This window comes from Lampris incognitus, chromosome 7 (genome assembly GCF_029633865.1).
Source record: "Lampris incognitus isolate fLamInc1 chromosome 7, fLamInc1.hap2, whole genome shotgun sequence".
In the NCBI taxonomy this organism is placed as follows: Eukaryota; Metazoa; Chordata; class Actinopteri; order Lampriformes; family Lampridae; genus Lampris; species Lampris incognitus.
The window spans coordinates 53,156,028-53,176,655 of NC_079217.1; positions in this window are offsets into that span (position 1 = coordinate 53,156,028).

Below are 20,628 nucleotides of genomic sequence, written 5' to 3' on the forward strand. Positions count from 1 at the left end.
ATTGGTCCATTTCGCTACACCCTCTATACAAACAAACAACTGTTCACAGGGGTGCATAATTGGTCCATTTCTCTACACCCTCTATACAAACAAACAGCTGTCCAAGTCTACCCACCTCTACCCTCTACTTCAAATATGCAGATGACACGGCCATCCTCGCTCTGCTAAATGACAACAATGACTCTCTCTCTCTGCCTGTCGACATTCCATATACCATATTAGCACATGGTGTGACGATAACGTTAGCATCTCAAAAACTGCAGAATCGCTCTTAAGTGCCCCCCAAAAGCACTGGTCCATACCCCCAGTCTCACCATCATAGGAGAGAAGGTGGAGGTGGTGGGGTCTTTCAGATGCCTTGACATTAAACTGGACAGTAATCTCAGTTTCAATCAGCATACATGGGCATTTACAAGCCTTGTCAATATAGATTTACAACCATCTCATCTTATTTCATTTTCAGCTTCGTTTCCGGGACTGGGTCACGGTGGCAGCAAGCTAAGTAGGGCACTCCCTACGTCCCTCTCCCCAGCAACACCCTCCAGCTCCTCCTGGGGGATCCCAAGGCGTTCCCAGACCAGATTGGACATGTAGTCCCTCCAGCGCGTTCTGAGTCTACCGCGGAGTCTCCTCCCAGTTAGCTGTGCCCGGTAAACCTCCAAAGGAAGGCGCCCAGGAGGCATCCTAATCAAATGCCTGCTGGGCGCCTTCCTTTGCAACCTTCCATAAACTAAATCACCTGTCTGTCCAACCCCATCTTCTCCTCCTCCTGTACTGTAGTATTATTGAACCAGTTCTTCTGTATGACGCCATCTGTTTTTTCCATATGTTTACAGTCACCAATAAGAATAAACTCTTAAAGATAGTTTATTTAGCCAGCAAACTCATTGGTATTCCCATCCCGTACTTATCTGATTGTGTCACCTCATCCCTGATCCACAAAGCACTCACAATCACACATGACCCAGACCCCCCCCCTGCTCTACAAGCACTTTACTACCCCATTCTTCTGGATGCAGGTATAGACTACCCATGCCCAGAAAGGCCCGTTTAGTAAGAGCTTTGTTCCTACACCCATACAAGAGTCAAATAAGTAACCTCTTAAGTTATAAGAAATCCAGTCTGTGGTGTGTAGAATGTCTAACCATGTCTTTGTCTCTGTTGTCTGACCCCTGTAATTATGTATCCCTGTAAATCCTGCATTCTATATAATTCTGTATGACTCACCTGTTTGTGCAATGTATGGACCCACTGTGGAAAAGTATTTCTTCCTTGAGGACAAATTATCTATCTATCTATCTATCTATCTATCTATCTATCTATCTATCTATCTATCTATCTATCTATCTATCTATCTATCTATCTATCTATCTATCTATCTATCTATCTATCTATCTATCTATCTATCTATCTATCTATCCCTTACAGTCGAAGTGTCCTGCGCTACCTCAGAAGTGTCAAGTTTCAAATACTTGGACTCTTTGCCACATGTTGCTGCAATCCTGAAAATTTACATGCAAACAAATGCATTTTTGGTACTTTCTATCGCTGGCATGAAGCTAATCCATGACTATCCAAACCATGAAATCTTTTTTTAATTGCTCATTTTAATGTTCTCTGTCGGGTGGGATTTTCCCAGGAAAAATTATACGCCACAGAAGTTTTGTCTTCATTACAAACCTCTAATGTGGAAGAATAGGGCAGGAAGGATGCTACAAATGCTGCGTCAATAGCTACAACTCCAATTCAGCCATGCTTTTTCTCTTCAGCATTTGGGAAAGTGTGGGCACGTCAGCATTCTATTTAATTTCAAGTATGCGGATTTGGAGTGGTAAAACGCAAATTAAATAAGCCAGAGTCACCATAGGTGGCACAGAGTTCAAGAAAACCAAAGACCATCATGAATTGACCTTATAAATTTTTCAATTAATCAATCCTGAATGGTCCCATGGTGATGAGATTCCTTCACCTTGTAGGAGAGACATGGAGGTAACATGGACTGGCCTGCGACAGCAACATCACAGATTCAGTCACTGAAACCACCGACGTCGCCATCAGCATCAGACTGCTCTTGACGCTGACCTTTGACCCCTCTGCCAAACTGTCTTAGATAGGAGAGGGAGGGGGAAAAAAAGCGCTGATCTAACATGAATTCTGTGAATGTCTCTACAGAACGTGTGCCCAAAGACTTGCAGCAGGGGTTGACAGGAGGCTACAGGGATGGGGTGTGTGTGTGTGTGTGTGTGTGTGTGTGTGTGTGTGTGTGTGTGTGTGTGTGTGTGTGTGTGTGAATTTTGAATCCTTTATCTAATACAAACCGTATCTAATTTGCTGTGCTTGGCTACTAAACATACCTCAGTCTTATTCTGCAGTCAGCCTTGAGGATAAGGTGGGAGCCCTCATAAAGTGTCTTTATTGTCCCTTACAGGGAAATTAGTCTGCAGCCAGTATAATAAAACTCTCACACAAAAACAAAACATACAAACACCAAGGCAGAATTGACAACAAGACATAGCGGGCAAGGAGAACCAAAGGAGTTCAAATATACACTACCGTTCAAAAGTTTGGGATCACATTGAAATGTCCATATTTTTGAAGGAAAAGCACTGTACTGTTCAATGAAGATAACTTTAAACTAGTCTTAACTTTAAAGAAATACACTCTATACATTGCTAATGTGGTAAATGACTATTCTAGCTGCAAATGTCTGGTTTTTGGTGCAATATCTACATAGGTGTATAGAGGCCCATTTCAAGCAACTATCACTCCAGTGTTCTAATGGTACAATGTGTTTGCTCATTGGCTCAGAAGGCTAATTGATGATTACAAAACCCTTGTGCAATCATGTTCACACATCTGAAAACAGTTTAGCTCGTTACAGAAGCTACAAAACTGACCTTCCTTTGAGCAGATTGAGTTTCTGGAGCATCACATTTGTGGGGTCAATTAAACGCTCAAAATGGCCAGAAAAAGAGAACTTTCATCTGAAACTCGACAGTCTATTCTTGTTCTTAGAAATGAAGGCTATTCCATGCGAGAAATTGCTAAGAAATTGAAGATTTCCTACACCGGTGTGTACTACTCCCTTCAGAGGACAGCACAAACAGGCTCTAACCAGAGTAGAAAAAGAAGTGGGAGGCCGCGTTGCACAACTGAGCAAGAAGATAAGTACATTAGAGTCTCTAGTTTGAGAAACAGACGCCTCACAGGTCCCCAACTGGCATCTTCATTAAATAGTACCCGCAAAACACCAGTGTCAACATCTACAGTGAAGAGGCGGCTGCGGGATTCTGGGCTTCAGGGCAGAGTGGCAAAGAAAAAGCCATATCTGAGACTGACCAATAAAAGAAAAAGATTAAGATGGGCAAAAGAACACAGACATTGGACAGAGGAAGACTGGAAAAAAGTGTTGTGGACGGCTGAATCCAAGTTTGAGGTGTTTGGATCACAAAGAAGAACGTTTATGTGACGCAGAACAAATGAAAAGATGCTGGAAGAATGCCTGACGCCATCTGTTAAGCATGGTGGAGGTAATGTGATGGTCTGGGGTTGCTTTGGTGCTGGTAAGGTGGGAGATTTGTACAGGGTAAAAGGGATTCTGAATAAGGAAGGCTATCACTCCATTTTGCAACGCCATGCCATACCCAGTGGACAGCGCTTGATTGGAGCCAATTTCATCCTACAACAGGACAATGACCCTAAACACACCTCCAAATTGTGCAAGAACTATTTAGAGCAGAAGCAGGCAGCTGGTATTCTATCGGTAATGGAGTGGCCAGCGCAGTCACCAGATCTGAACCCCATTGAGCTGTTGTGGGAGCAGCTTGACCGTATGGTACGCAAGAAGTGCCCATCCAACCAATCCAACTTGTGGGAGCTGCTTCTGGAAGCGTGGGGTGCAATTTCTCCAGATTACCTCAACAAATTAACAGCTAGAATGCCAAAGGTCTGCAATGCTGTAATTGCTGCAAATGGAGGATTCTTTGAAGAAAGCAAAGTTTGATGTAAAAAAAATCTTATTTCAAATACAAATCATTATTTCTAACCTTGTCAATGTCTTGACTCTATTTTCTATTCATTTCACAACATATGGTGGTGAATAAGTGTGACTTTTCATGGAAAACACAAAATTGTTTGGGTGATCCCAAACTTTTGAACGGTAGTGTACATACCAAGGAAACAAGCAATCTGCAGACAACAGATGAATACTATCTACCATTTAACAACTGGATGGCAGTGGGGGACAAAGGACGTCTTGTATCTCTTAGTCCTAATACAGGGCATCCTCAACCGATGACCTGAGGGTAACAGCTCAAACTCTGGCCGAATGGGGTGACCTTGGCGCCCCAGAAGGGAAGTAGCCTTTCTGAACACTTTCCTATTATAAAGGTCAGTAAGCTGGGCTTGACTTCTCCCTGAAATCTTACTAGCCCATTTGACTCACCAAATGGGCTAGTAAGATTTCAGGGATCTTAAATCCCTGAAATCAAATTACCAAACCAAGCAACAATATAGTACATTAAAAATGTTTCAATAAAACTTGTATAAAAGGGGAGTCATCATATGGGAGGAGACATTAAATGTACACATTTTCCTCAGGAGAAAAGGTCTTTGTTGGACTTTGTTGGACTTTCTTTGACGTGGAAGCAGCAAGAGTTTCAAAGCACAACTTGTTGTCGAGAACAACCCCCAGATATTTGTAGCTGTCCACAAGCTCAATGTCAGCACCTTTAATGCTGGTTGGTACAGGACTAGGAGGAGTCTTTCTAAAGCTGGTCATCATGTCTTTAGTTTTAGACACATTTAAGTGGAGAAAAGACTCATCACACCAAGATACAAAATCATCAACAACAGATCCGTGTTGTTCCTCCTCCCCTTCAAGAAGACTTACAATCACCGAATCATCCGCAAATGTGAAAATGTGTCTGTTGGTGTGGTTGCTGTGACAGTCATTAGTGCACAAGATGTAGAGTAACGGGGAGAGACAACAGCCTGTGTGACAACAGACAACAGGAACCGTTGAAGAGTACAGCTGATTGGAAAAGGAGCCATTAACCCTCACACACCTATCAGTCAAGAAGTCCGGTATCCAGCCAACTAGCTTAAGATCCAGACCGAAGAGATGAATTAGCTTTTCTGCTAACAGATGTGGCTGGATCTTGTTTAAGGCTGAGGAGAAAACTATAAACAACAGCCTGGCATGAGCATTTGTCCCCTCAAGATGGCGGTACAGAAAATTTAATAGTGTCATCATGGCATCTTGTACACCCCTATCGGGCCTGCATGCAAATTGCAGTGATCAAGGGATTTCTCCACCTGCAATAAAACCTCGTTTTTAATGAGCTTCTCAAATAGCTTCATGATTAGAGAAGTCAACACTACTGGTCTCCAGTCATTTAATGTCACTGGGGTTTTAGTCTTGGCAACTGGTACAATTGTGGGATGTTTCCATAATTTAGGGACCCTCTGTTGCTGAAGGGATTGTGTGAAAATAGTATGACATATTCCACACAACTGTTCAGCACAGGTTTTAAGAACCGGGCCACAGATCTTATCAGATCCAGGGCTTTTGCTAGACTTGGTGACTTAGAGTTTAGCCTTTTTGATTTCTGACCCGATCTCCTTCTTTGTTTCTTTAACTGCTGTATCATAAGCCCCTCTATTCACCTGACCAGTGGTTTGGTGAGGGAAGTTTTTAAACACATGCTATGAATCACTGCAATTCCTGATTGCAGTGATTGGCTATGTAGATCGGAGGTTTTCCAAGTATGGGTCGTGACCCACAGGAGGGCCGCGGCAGGGGGCCAGGGGTGTCATGGGATGTCCACAATAAACACAATTTTTTTGGAGACTGGGTTTTTTTGTTTGTTTGTCCCCCCCCCCTTTTCTTCCTAATTGTATGCGGCCAATTACCCCACTCTTCCGAGTTGTCTCGGTTGCTGCTCCACCCCCTCTGCCGATCCGGGGAGGGCTGCAGACTACCACATGCCACTTCTTTTCACCTGACAGTGACGAGTTTTGCTAGGGGGACGTAGCGTGTGGGAGGATCATGCCATTCCCCCATTTCCCCCTTTCCCCCCGAACAGGCACCCCGACCGACCAGAAGGAGGTGCTAGTGCAGCAACCAGGACACACACCCAAATCCGGCTTCTCACCTGCAGACATGGCCAATTGTGTCTGTAGGGACGCCCGACCAAGCCGGAGATAATACGGGGATTCGAAATGGCGATCACCATGTTGGTAGGCAATGGAATAGACCGCTACAGTACCCGGATGCCCCGTTTGGAGACTGGTTTTAAATGTAAAAAAAAGAGGGGAAAGGAAACATCTATTTTCATGATTTTTGAGTCAAGGCAAACAATTCAGTGGTTGAACTGTATATGAAAATATCACTAAGATACTGCTTAAAGCCTGTCTGTATCATTTGGTCAGTAGCTGGCTACTGGCTATGACTGAAGACTGAAAAGGGGAAAATTGCATTGGTGAGCAATATAGAGAGGACTGCAAATGATCAGGAAATGAGAGTTTATTGCTCATTTTAGCACATAAAATATTAAGTGCTTCTCAGGCCAAAGAGCACCTCTACAGGCCGGTCTGGGCATGAAAACGTTTGGGAAGCCCTGATGTGGAAGGCCGCCAATCCCAGCAGATGGCCGAGTTCCTCAACAGTCATGTAAGAGATCCCTAAATCTTCGTGTTGTCTGATATGGACACAAACGCTTCTTCAAACTGACTTTGGACAATGGGCAGTCCATGATATCTTATTTTTCCTGCCAGGAACGGTCTAAACACTGTCCTCCTGAGGCTGTTCATGGCAAAGCATTGCTAACATTTCAAGCGATGGTTTGCTTTTTGCCTTTCCAACCCCATTGTCATTTTCGCCAGAAGGTGGTGCCGATGGATGATGCAAGATGATTGGCAGATCCTTGTCATCTGAAACCTTAATGAACTCACACCATCCATTCTGACATGCAATAAACGTAAAAGACAACTTACTTGGTACAGTCTGCAGCATTCTTAGGTCCACGATGTGACCCGATCTCATCTCATTAAGCAGAAGTTAAAAAACAATCAGATTTCCAGCGTTTTGTTACGTGACCATACTGGTGTCAGATGAGAGCGTGACACAGGCAAATGAGAGGGCTGTGTTTTGGTTACAAATGTGCTGTGATGATTCACGATGGAGTTTTGGAATAATCGATAGCGTAAAGAAGTAAAACGCTCGGCTCAGTGGCGCTCAAAGTCACTTTTGTTGGGCCTCTGTTCTCCCGGGTGGCAAGGCGTTATGAAAGGGAGGCAGCTGCCACCGCCATCGCCCTGTCGACCCTGTGAAAAGCCTCCTTTAAATACATTTCATTAAAGCATCGTCTTAAGTCCCCTCTAGCTGAGAGCACACACACACACACACACACACACACACACACACACACACGAGTCCTGCAGCACATTTTTTCAGTTGTGTGAAAGGCGTCGTGCTTCACTACCTCTGATTGACCCCCTCCGGCCCCCCCCCCCTCGCCTGCATTTATCACCAATTACTGGACCTCGAAAAAAAAAACTAAAACTACAAACCCAGCCCCTGTCTCCGGCCCATGGCAACACTCCTCCTTGCCTTTCTTTCCCCAATCAATCAGGCAACTGGTTCCCCTGTGGCAGGCTGGGGGCGGGAGGGAGGGAGAGGGGTGCCGAACTGAAACGAGAGTTCAAAGATTTAAAGGTGTGTTCTGTAATTCTCTGTCTGTCTGGACCTGCCCTTTTTCTCTTCTCTTCTCTTCTCTTCTCTTCTCTTCTCTTCTCTTCTCTTCTCTTCTCTTCTCTTCTCTTCTCTTCTCTTCTCTTCTCTTCTCTTCTCTTCTCTCTCTTCTCTTCTCTTCTCTTCTCTTCTCTTCTCTTCTCTCCTCTCCTCTCCTCTTCTCTTCTCTCTTCCCTTCTTTTCCTCTGTGGTCTGATAATTTTGATAATTTTTGGTTAAATAACTACTGTTTTAAAAATTCAATTCTCTCTGTCTGTCTGTCTATCAGTCTCTGTCAGTTCAATTCAATTCAATTCAACTCAAAAGGCTTTATCGGCATGAAAGTTTTAAAAACAATGTTGCCCAAGTATCAAGTAAAATTTGGATAGTACACAATAACACTAATGATGAACATTAACACAACATTATACCAGTCAACAAAGGAACAATAAAACAACAATAACAGTAAAAGAAAGAGAAGTAGATGAAAAGGTGGAGCATGAGTTGTGAGGAGACAAGTACAGCGGTCATGTGTTGTGCTGCTTGTCTCTGAGGCTGGGACATGACCTGACGTATCTTGCTGCATCCATGGCGCTGACACTGTTTTCCCCAAGCAGATGCTGCATTTTAGCCTGGTCAGAGAGTGTGTCCCAAGTCTTGGAATTTACATTTAATTTTTGTCAAGATCCTTGTTCTTGAGTCTTGATATGTGCTACATTGTAGCAGGAAGTGTTGCTGTGTCTCCAGCTGTCTCTGTGGACAGAGCTGACACAGCCTGTCTTCTCTAGGCAGCAGGTCTGCCTGTGTGGGCCAGTCTGCATGGCCAAGCTGTGATCACTGAGTCTGTACACAGTCCATGTCTTTCTCACTTTCTGATCAGTCACACTGGTCACATAGTCTGCCATCATGGTACCGTCTGTTTAGAGCCGAGTAGCCTTAAAGTTTGCTTTGAGTTTTTGTGACAGATGTCCAATGGATAATGTAATTTCCTTTTTCTTTAGCTATAATTTGGGTTGGGCCAGATTGTGTGAGGGCTGACCTGATGCCTTGTGCTGTTGGCTGAGCTGAGCCTCAGGACCAGCTGGCTGAGGGGACTCCTCTCTTTGTGATGGAGAGCTTTGCAATGGTAGGAGTTGGGGGTCACTTGCCTTTAGGTGTTTGTAGAATTTGATTGCTCTTTTATGCATCGTAATTAGCAGGGGAAATTGGCCTAGTTCTGATCGGCATCCATTGTTGGGCATGTTGCTGTGTACTCTGAGAATGCTCTTGCAAATCTCAGTGTGCAGGGTTTCGGACTGGGTGTTTCTCCCATTTTTTAAAAGTCTTGATTAACAAGAGGACCCCACGCTGCACTATCATATAATAAAATTGGTTCAATTACAGATTTGAATATTTAATAATAATAATAATAATAAATTAATCTCATATAGCACTTTTCTAATACTCAAAGCCGCTTTACAATAAACGGGGGTGAAACAAGCCAACAGATAAACATAACACAGACATACAGGGGTGGATGGGAAGGGGGTCTACGAGAGGGAGAAGCGGCAGCCACACACGACACCAGCAGTACTCACCGGTGGGCCTGCATACTACACATCTAGGGGCCAGACCTCTTCCGAGTCCCCAGTTACCGTGGCGTACCAGGCGTACCCAGTTACCGTGTGTCACCATGAGGAGGCGCTACATAGGGATGCCTGTTGGAGAGGCTATGTACTGGCAAGGAGAGACTGCTCGGCTCTCCTGTTAGCATTTCTGCTAGCCAGCGGTGAAGGTGAGAGGGAGACGTGACAGGCGGAGAACACTACACCAACACACTAGACGCCTTACAATAACCTCTCTTCTTACACAAGAATGTCAGACACACTTTTTTGAGCCATATTCTAACAGGTATGTCTCTGTTTGAAGACTTTGTTATGGTATAGAAAGCCCCTCTTCCCTTGTCTCTGAGATCATTAATGGCGAGATTGAAATGTCCTGTAGAGGTAATTATTAGTACCAAATATGTGTAGCTGTGTGTGTGTTCTATGTCAGTGGAGCCTTGTAAGAACCAATGTGGGTTTCCCTGACACCTGGGTCGTTTCTGGAAGACCACAATTTTAGTCTCTTCAGATAAACTGTCAGAGCCCAGGTCTGACAGAAGTTTTGCAGATGATCCAGTTGCTGTTGTAAAGCCCTCCTTAGATGGAGCTAATAATATTAGATCATCTGAAAAAAGTGGGTATTGAATTTCTGTGTCAGAGAGGGTGAGACCAGGGATATCTGATAGTTCTAGAGATTTTGTCAATTCATCAATATAGGTGTTAAATATGGTGGGGCTGAGACTGCAGCCCTGTTTCACACCTCTACTTTTTTTTGGGGGGGGGGGGTCTGTTTCCAGTCTGTGTGTGTGTGTGTGTGTGTGTGTGTGTGTGTGTGTGTGTGTGTGTGTGTGTGTGTGTGTGTGTGTGTGTGTGTGTGTGTGTCTCGCTCTCTGTCTCTGTCTCTCTGTGTCTCTTTCAGCTAATGTTATTTCTGTGAGTCTTTGTTTCAAAGCTGCTGTAAATGTGTGGACAATGTATTAAAGTTGTTTTTTTTTAAAAGTAAAAAAACTGTCTGTCTGTCTGTCTGTCTGTCTGTCTGTCTGTCTCTCTCTGCACTGCATACTGGGAGTTGGGTGTGTCAGCGTGAGTGAGGGCGTTGAATGAGCTTGAGCGTGTTTTTGGCTTAATTCACTGTTTTTCTACTGCCTTCCCTTTTCGTTCTACATGGTAAGGTAAGAGGGATGTACTTTTACCTCGTTGCTGGTTGTTGGGAAGTGACAGTATTAGCTGGTCGGAGTTTGGTGGTGTGCAGGGTGGCGACCCTCCCTGGTGAGGGCTCGCCTCCTCTGTCTATCAGACACGGGGTTAGAGTCGTGGTTGACTCGCAGTACACTGTGGAACAGGTTCTCCTGGCTGCAGGAGAACAGGTCCTATGAGAACATCACCTACGGCTCTCGGATGAATAAAGCCGTGGTGGCTTTTCTCCGAGAGGAGAATTTAGTCCACCTGTTGGCCGAGAGAGGCCTGGTGCTGGACGATCTGTCTGTAACTCCATCTCCATTTATCCCGAACAAGCTCGGTGAAAGAGACCTGGGTCGTTTCGGAAAGTTTGCTTGCGGATTCAGAACAGTTCGTCTGGGTTGTGACAACGCCAGACTGCAGCATGTTATAACTCACTGCGGAGACAGGCCTTCAGTCTTTAAACGATTCTTCACAACATCTACACATGTCATGTAGAGTCAAATACGAACACGGCTTCTACACTGTGTGCAAGTCCTGGCCACTGGCGTAACATATTTATTATGGGCCCTGGTGCAAGCAACCCTCGTAGACCCCCCCCCCCCCCATCTCTCTCTCACTCGCTCACACACACACCACCACCACCATAGGTGGGTTTAGTAAGTAATTTTAGTAATTTATTTGTATAGCACCTTTCACAGATATACAATCACAAAGTGCTTCACAGCATAAAATATAAAAAATAAAATAGAAATATCAAAGTAACAGACAAAGTTTACACAGATTAGTTGTTGTAAAGATCAGTACGTCAAAGATTGGCTACACTTCAGAACCGCGGAGAGCGGACACACCACGGACAGAATTCGGAAACCTAAACAGACGGTCTCTAAATCAAATCAGTCGACAACGCAATGAAACAAGTCAACAAAGCGACTAGGCTGTAATATAGCTAATAGCCTTGTCATTCGACAGTAACAGGGGAGCACACATCACACTCAAAACCTGGTAGATTACATGGTTTGGCACGCACGCAGCACACATTGCAGCTTTCCTTTTTTTTCCCTTGCTCTCCTTCCTCTTTTTACATCCACTTTTATGTGTGTAACTCATGCTTGCTTGCTTGGTTTTATGTTTCTAACGTTACTTAGGTAGGCTAGATAGGTAAATGATATTGCGCGCGCTAAACAAGCTATCATCACATGCTCAAAACAGCCACGTAACATTGGACTAGGACAATGCATGCAGAAATATTGACGGGCCCCCCCTAGCGACCGGCCCTGGTGCCACTGCACCGGCTGCACCACCTATATTTACTCCAGTGGTCCTGGCAGTATGAAATGTTTTGAGTGTGGCGATGTCAGCCACACATGTTCATCCTGCCCGCACAGGGAGCCCACAGCGGGCAGCAGTTCAGGCGAGCCACAGCCTGGAGGCGCCACTGAGGGCAGTAGCCCGCAGACAGCGCAGCAGGGGGTGGGAGGTACCGCAACCGGTGATCCGCAACCTGGTATGAAGGGAAATGAAACAACCGAGCAAGACAGCAATACTGTAAATGACGGTAATGTAAGGGATATTGAAGCTCGGGTTATGGATGCATGCAGAGACGGAGGACAGACAGAACCAGTGAGAGACAGTCCCCCAGCTGAGGCTGAGAGTCAGGTCTCTGCTACAGGCGAGTCACACCGTGAAAACGCTAGAAATGAAGATGAGGAGATGTTAGAGGAGGACAGCCTATCAAAGTTTACGGATACTATGTCACAAGGTGATCAGCAGTCACATCCGTTAAAGTAGAGTAATGATTTCCTTGATGAAACTTATGGCAGAGGGTCTGTGGAAATAGCAGATTTCTTCCCTGATGTGGACAGGTTTGTTAACTCGGTTATGAAGATTAGAAAAACGGCTGGATATGAAGAGCTCAGTAAACAAGAGGTTTCGTCTAAAGAAGATACTGACCAAATTTAGGAAAGAAAAGCAAGGCAAGGTTCCTTTAAATTTTAAAAAATGGGTGATACACAAAAGGTGTTTTTCTCTTGGAATGGTGTCAGTGTCTTTCCCGGGATAGTGGCAAGTGAGGTATAGTAGCTGAGCTGAGTAGAGCTAAAACATAGATGTGCTCTTCTTACAGGAAACACACAGCTCTGTAGACAATGAGATAGAGTGGGGAATGAGTTGGGCAGGCCAGTTTTGTTTTTGTTTTTTTAGCCATGGCACCAACTTTAGTGCAGGTGTAGCTGTTCTCTTCTCGCAGCGCCTCCTTTTAACAAATGTTTTGACATGTGGAGTGGAGCAGGGCAGATTCCAAGTATTTCAGGCAACAATCTAAGAAACACCTTTTGTTTTCATAAATGTGTATGCTTATAGTACTGGCACTGATCGTTTGAGATTGTTTAGCAAACTCAAAGATAAACAGATCCGCTGTGGCAACCCCTAACGGGAGCAGCCGAAAGTAGTAGTAGAATAGTAGTGGGAGGAGACTGGAATTGCACTGCGCATCCTACAGTTGACAGAAACCCAGAAGAGCCTCATCCACCGTCAGCTTCATTTCTGTCCAGTGTGGTTGCAGAAAATGACTTCACGGATGTATGGAGGAAACTTAATCTAGCAGTTAAGCAGTACACATGGGTCAAAGCTGCCGAGAGTAGTGTTAGGGCAGCCAGGTTGGATAGGATTTACCTAAATCAAACATATAACAACAGCTTAATTAAGTCTACAATATCACCTGTGGGATTTTCAGATCACCATTTAGTAGTGACAGATTTATCCTTACAAGTTCAAATTCAACACTGTTCCTACTTCGATGTATGGCTAACGCATAATAAAGCTGTCAGTTCTACTGTGACTTCTGGAGTCATTGGAAGCCGAGGAAGAAAGATTTTGAGAGCTTAGCTCGATGGTGGGAGGTAGGAAAAACACAAATTAGGATTTTATGTCAGCAATACAAAAAACACACTGTCGGTATAGAGAAAATCTGTTCTGAAGAATTAGAAAGCGAAATTAAAATATTAGAAGATGATGTCAAGCACTGAACTAGAGCAGGACCCAGAATGCAAACACACTCGAGGATAAGGCAAAAATCAAGTCCTTTATTCAGCAGAACGTTCGGTACACAGAGGTCAATCAGCTCAGCAAAGGTATCCAAAAACACTCAGGTCTGATTTAGAACACTCACGGGGGAAACACAAGGGGGGGGGGGGGTTCTGGAACGCTGTCACGCAAGGATCAAGACGAACTGGCACAGAAGACAGGGAGCACACAGACTAACTAGGAAGGGAGACAATTAGACACAGGTACAACACATTAGGACGGGGCAGGTAACCACACACGCGGGAAACACAGGAGGGCAGGAAGTGAAGGTATCTGCAACGAGAGACAAGGTGAGTATCAAAATAAAACAGGAGGAACGAAACAAGGCAACAAGAGGAGACAAAAACAATAACTAAACTAAGATGGACTGTGACAGATGAAGTGATTGTTGGAAATTATTGCAACAGCAGGACCTGGTAGAGTAGGATGAAGGCTTTAGGTAGGTTCTTACATGAGAAAGCAAAAGGTGCTTTAATCAGAACCTGAATCTCCATCATTAAAGATATAGATGCTACAACTTCTTTTTTCTTTAAGCTTGAAAGTAAAATTAGAATAATGTGATGACGGATCTCAAGCTTTCCAATGGGGCAATAACAACTGATCCATCAGAGATGAGAAAGTTGGCCATAGACTTCTACAGCGGCCTGTTCAGTGCGAAGAACTGTGACTCTGACTGTGTGGAGGAGATGCTAGAGGGACTGCCTGAGCTGGGTGAAACACAGGTAGCCTTGCTGGAGTCGCCCATCTCCATTGATGAGATGTCTGCAGCTGTTCAGCAGCTCAGCTGTGGCAAAGCCTCCGGAGTTGATGGACTTCCTTCAGAGTTTTACAAGATGTTCTGGACTCTAATTGGACAAGACTTACATGATGTATTTAAAGACTGTTTGGATACTGGGACTTTACCTGTGAATTGTAGAAGGACTGTCCTAACACTGTTGTCCAAAAAGGGAGATCTTGGCCTCCTGAAAAACTGGAGACCGGTTTTATTGTTATGTATAGACTATAAGATAATTGCAAATTGTCTTTCAAATAGACTCAAACAGTGTATGGATACGGTTGTACATTATAGCCAGACGTACTGTGTTCCTGACTGTACAATTAAGAATAATCTTTTTTGACACGACACATTATTGATATATATAAGCCTCATGAGCTGGACATTGGCCTGCTTTCTATAGATCAAGAGAAGGCTTTTGATAGGGTTAATCATGGCTACTTGTTCAAAACACTTGAAGGTTTTGGTTTTGGGGATAAATGTATTCATTGGATCAAGTTATATTCTGGAGCCAGTGTTCTGTTAAAGGTAGGAGGTGGACTCAGCCAACCTGTCTCTGTTCAGAGAGGTATAAGACAGGGCAGTCCCTTATCTGGAATGCTGTACTCCCTGGCCATCGAGCCACTTTTAATTCAGCTCAGGCAGGGTCTCTCAGGGCTAACCTTTTCAGAGAACATCACCAATACAATTAGCTTAGCAGCATATGCTGACGATATCACGGTTTTCATAACAAGTCAAAATGATCTAAAACTTCTCAAGCAGAAATTGGCCTTATATGAGCAAGCTTCCTCAAAAGTCAATTGGCCAAAATCTCAGGTTTTCTTACTGAGGGAGTGGAACAATAAAGAGAAGCCAACAGTACCAGCTGGGCTGCAGTGGAGCACAGGAGGGATTAAATGCCTAGGTGCATTTCTGGGTGGTGACCACTTTCTGAGCAAAAACTGGGAGGGTTTAATTGAAAAGATCAGTGCCCAATTGTCTAGATGGACTTGGATCCAGCCTCAGTTGTCCTATAGGTGGAGAGTCTTGAATGTTAACAACTTGATTGCCTCGATATTCTGGCACTGGTTTACAGTTGTAGAACCTGCGGACATGCTCATAAGAGAAGTACAGAAGATGCTGGTGAACTTATTCTGGGGAGGCTTTCAGCAGACCAAAACTGCTGTGTTGTTCCTACTTGTGTTAGAAGGAGGCCAGGCCCTAACTGACCTCCGCAGTCATATCACAGCTTTTCGCCTTCAAACTGTGCGGCGACTTTTATACCATAACCAATGACTTTGGAGTGAAACAGCATCTGTGTTGCTTCGTAGAGTTATGAACCTAAACGATGACAAGCACTTATTCCTTCTGGACCTAGCTGGCATGGAGTTCACTATGACACCCTTCTATCAGTCTGTCCTCTGAGCTTGGGAAACAGTCTTAAGCACCAGAGACTACTCCCACCCACATCTATGGCAGTGTAGGGGAGGAACCACAGTTCTATAACCCACTGATACACTGCAGGATGCTCAGCTCCGTAAGTATATGGAGATCCCCCACAAGAGCTGGACTTACTTAAGTAGCGTGTCTCAGATCAGGGGGACAGTGGAAGATGGCTGACATTTTGAGCCAAGAGACTGGCTTTAAATCTCTTCGTTTAATGGAGAGGCTGTGGAGGAAGTGATCAGTGCACTTCCTGTCTTCTTCAGAGAGGCACTAGGAGCAGAGTGTGGAGAGGATCGGCCAGCTATGCAGCCTGTTTTTCCATCTTTGTCCATCCGTGCAGCAATAGAGGAGCAGGAGGAATTGAAGGCGGCCAGTCTGTCTTTCAAACACCAGAACTACATGACTTCTCAAGTACATCAATGAAGGCCTTGTATGCACTGGCCGGTGTACAGGAGTTGAAGTGGTTGGGTGTGTTGGCACCAGGTTCATCTCCCAAAGGCAGCTGGAGATCCCTGTACAAACCCCCCATAGAGAAATGCACTGCGGATCTACAGTGGAGAGTGGTACATGGGGTTGTGGCTATGAACAGACATGTGGCACATATTGATCCTAGAGCAGGAAGTCACTGCTCTTTCTGTAATGATGAAGAAACTCTACAGCACTTATGGTTCAGATGTCCCAGGTTGAGCCCTCTTTTCTCTATACTGCAGCAGTGGTTCAGAGGTTTAGGAGAGGTTCTCGAATACAGCCTGTTTGTCTTTGGTCTGAGGTACACGGCAAGCACAGTGCAAACGTGTCACCTCAGTTAATTTTGTGATAGGTCAGGCAAAAATGAGCATTTGGCTTAGCAGAAGAAACAAAATGAAAGGCACAGGGTCCACAGATGCTACACCCATGTTCAGGGGTCTAGTGGCTGCTCGGCTGAAAATTGAGTTCACGTTTTTTCAAAATAATTTCAATTTAGAAGAATTGGTTACTGTTTGGGAACTTGGAGATGTTCTGTGCACTGTAGGAAACTAATTGCTTCTTCTTAAATTCTGAAAAGGGGGAGGTCTGTATCTTTTGATTTTGCTGTGTATGGTGATTGTTGTGTTTCACTATGTATATGAGTATCTGTGTTAATATTGTTATCTTAATGTGAATGAAAAATTGGACCATTAAAGACTTGGTTAAAGGTCAAAAAGGTCTCTCTCTCTCTCTCTCTCTCTCTCTCTCTCTCTCTCTCTCTCTCTCTCTCTCTCTCTCTCTCTCTCTCTCTCTCTCTCTCTCTCTCTCTCTCTCTCTCGCTCGCTCTCTTGCGCTCTCTCTCTCTCTGCTAACTTTCTCATGCAGTTCTTCCATTCCTGACCAGGGCCAGCCAGGGAGAGATTGCAGGGCATGTCTGACGCCTGTCTGATTTCTCTGATACAGTCAGCAGAGAAGCACTGAAGAGGGGATGATTAAGGGTGAGGACAAAGAGAAGAGAGGGGGAGAGACAGGGACGAAAGAGAGTTAGAATTGATAAAAGAGGAAATGGGAGGGAGGCAGTACAAACAGGGAAATACGCTGTGAGGATGTGAAGAAAGGGAGGGGGCCTGGGAGAAAAGTGCTAATAGTAGATTAGTAATACTAAAGATGCTGAGGACGAGTCTGTCACAAGCCGCCATCGGACATGTGCATATATGTTCATCTGTGTGTGTGTGTGTGTGTGTGTGTGTGTGTGTGTGTGTGTGTGTGTGTGTGTGTGTGTGTGTGTGCGTGTGTGTATTTGTTGTTAGAGTGAGATGAGATGTGCACATGCTCACAGAGAGAAACTCATGCTGCTTTAATCACTGTACAGTTTAATTATGTTGGACTGACATGATGACTGCACACAGAGAGCACTGCGGGGCGGCTGAAGTCAAGGTCTGCAACGTATATGTGAGGAAGTCACTGGCAAGGTCATAAAATCTTTATACAATATGGTGCACAAGCCCTTTTATCGCTGTCTTTTAATACTCAGTAAATTAATTTCCATATGTGAGACCCCGCCCCCTTTTCCCCAGAGTAGACACAGCATACACAGTATGATGAATGTGAGCTTGTTTGTCATATACTCCGGTGTTATCGCCTTTTAAAATATATCTCTCAGCCCTTGTTATCTCTATGTTGCTGCGTGTTTATATGCGTGTCTGTGTGTGTGTATGTGTGCGCGTGCGCGTCTTCTTTGTGTGTTTTGATATGTATGAATTTGTATTTTCTGACATCAAACCCTGCAGCTTTTGTCCTTTTATTTATAACAGCAGAGGAGAGCAGGGCCTTGCACATATACATTTAGAGGGGCAAGTGCTTGGGGCAACAAAAAGGGCACATCATTCCCCAGGGGACAATTTATCTTGGGTGGCACGGTGGCGCAGTGGTTAGCGTGGTCGCCTCGCAGCAAGAAGGTCCTGGGTTCAAGCCCTGGGGTAGTCCAACCCTGGTTGGGTCATCCCGGGTCGTCCTCTGTGGGGAGTTTGCATGTTCTCCCCGTGTCTGTGCGGGTTTCCTCCGGGGGCTCTGGTTTCCTCCCACAGTCCAAAGACATGCAGGTCAGCTGAATTGGCCATACTAAATTGTCCCTAAGTAGGAATGTGTGTGTGTGTGTGTGTGTGTGTGTGTGTGTGTGTGTGTGTGTGTGTGTGTGTGTGTGTGTGTGTGTGTGTGTGTGTCGGCCCTGTGTGATGGCCTGGCGGCCTGCCCAGGGTGTCTCCCGCCTGCCGCCCAGTGACTGCTGGGATAGGCTCCAGCATCCCCGCGACCCTGAGAGCAGGATAAGTGGTCTGGATAATGGATGGATGGACTATTTATCTTCATTTAGGTTTGGTCGTACTGCTGCAGAGTCTGAATCAACGGTTGTGTTCTGATCCAGGTTTGGTTTATTTAACTATTCTGGGGTTTTAAGTAGTGATACGTTTGATGTCCCATTAGTTTTTAGGTTTCGTTTTATAGCGGATGCGGAAACAAATCAGTGTCAACCTATTCCAAAATAAAAGACAAACGATATCTTTGATCACATGAAAGTCGAATTTGGCACGATTGCATGCTAATTCACAGATTATCTCTTATCTGGCCACACAGTTACTTTGAGAGACTGAGACACAGACTTTGAGATGCTTTTCTGACTAGACCGAGCTAGTCTAGCTTGGTCTAGTCAGAAAGGCACGAACTGAGGAAGCCTCTTGGATGAGAGGCGAAACGTTTTCACGGATATATACCAAGTCCAGTTGCACTTGATTCAACTCCTTTGGATAACCATGACCTGGATGAATGAGAACATTCACAAACAGACTTTGCGATGCATTTGAAATGCTAAATCCGAGGGGGGAAAAATGTATGGAACTTGGGGGTCGTCCTCTGTGTGGAGTTTGCATGTTCTCCCCGTGTCTGCGTAGGTTTCCTCCGGGGGCTCCGGTGTCCTCCCACAGTCCAAAGACATGCAGGTCAGGTGAATGGATCAGCCATACTAAATTGTCCCTAGGTGTGAATGTGTGTGTGTGTGTGTGTGTGTGTGTGTGTGTGTGTGTGTGTGTGTGTGTGTGTGTGTGTGTGTGTGTGTGTGTGTGTGGGCCCTGTGCTGGACTGGTGGCCTGTCCAGGGTGTCTCCCCGCCTGCCACCCAATGACTGCTGGGATAGGCTCCAGCATCCCTGCGACCCCGATTTGGAAAAGCAGCTTGGATAACGGATGGATGGATGAACTAAATGCTATGTGCAGCCACCGGCATCATTTGCCAGAGATACTTTGCTATACAGGGTACCTGCAACTTTCCAGGTCCTTTTGAGGATGGTTCTGTAGAATGCGTAAGGTTATTGTAACTTGTAATATCTGAGAGGGTTAAAAGGTTAGGGGGGAACTTTACTTTATAAGCCATTCCTCAGAAAACAGACCTGGCAACAAGCAACATTAACATAGACATGCTGTTGTTATCGCTTACACATGGTCCTGGCTAAACCTATATCAGCAAACATGACAGCAGCTAGTTGAACGCGTCTGATGATCCCAGGTTAGTTAATCAATAACTGGGTCTAATCAGTACAGTCGGTGCTTTCATTGCACCTTACATGCACGAAAGGGGCTCCCTCTAGCTAGTTAGGCTGGCAGCTACTAACTACCCCCCCCCCATTTTTTTGTGTTTCTGGAGTCTGCTGAACGCAGACGTTTTCGGGTCAACTTTTTTTGCAATTTCTTTGAAAGTGTCATCCGCTGTAAATAGTGGACGGGTTAAGTGACTTTTGACTTCAACTTATGATGCAAAGGTCCCCTTTGGTGTGGAAGTACCTTAGGGTCATAGAAAGGTTTTTATCCAGACACAAGTTAGACCTCATTTCGTATGTGAAATATAGGTGTTTTTTCAAAATGGCCACCAAAAATACACCAGAACACACATCTTTGCTTCTACTGTAGCTATAATGACAAAATTGGTGTCAAAGTGTGCATTTTTTTTGTGGTCAAGGAATCAAATTAAATAGGTTTCAAGGCTAAAAACACAATAGTTTTCAAATTACCATGACCATTGAGGGTAAAATGTGCAAATTTTGTTAAAAAATAAGGGAAATCAGGGTGACTTTCTATAGCTTTCCATTAATAACATTCATTTTGTTTTGAAAATGCATTCTTTTAAATTTCCACTTACTGAAATAACTTAAGATTTCCAATATGTGTATTCATTGGATGCAAGGGCTAGGTACTGAGTAGTGGGACATGTTTGTAACTATGTTCACGGTTTTATTGAGACACAATAATGCTTGAGAGAAAAACTTGAGGCAACGATTTCCCATCAATCAGAGGTCAGAAGTAGGCAATGCCATACCTACAATGTTGTAGTGGTGAAAATTACATCGCTAAGCAGAT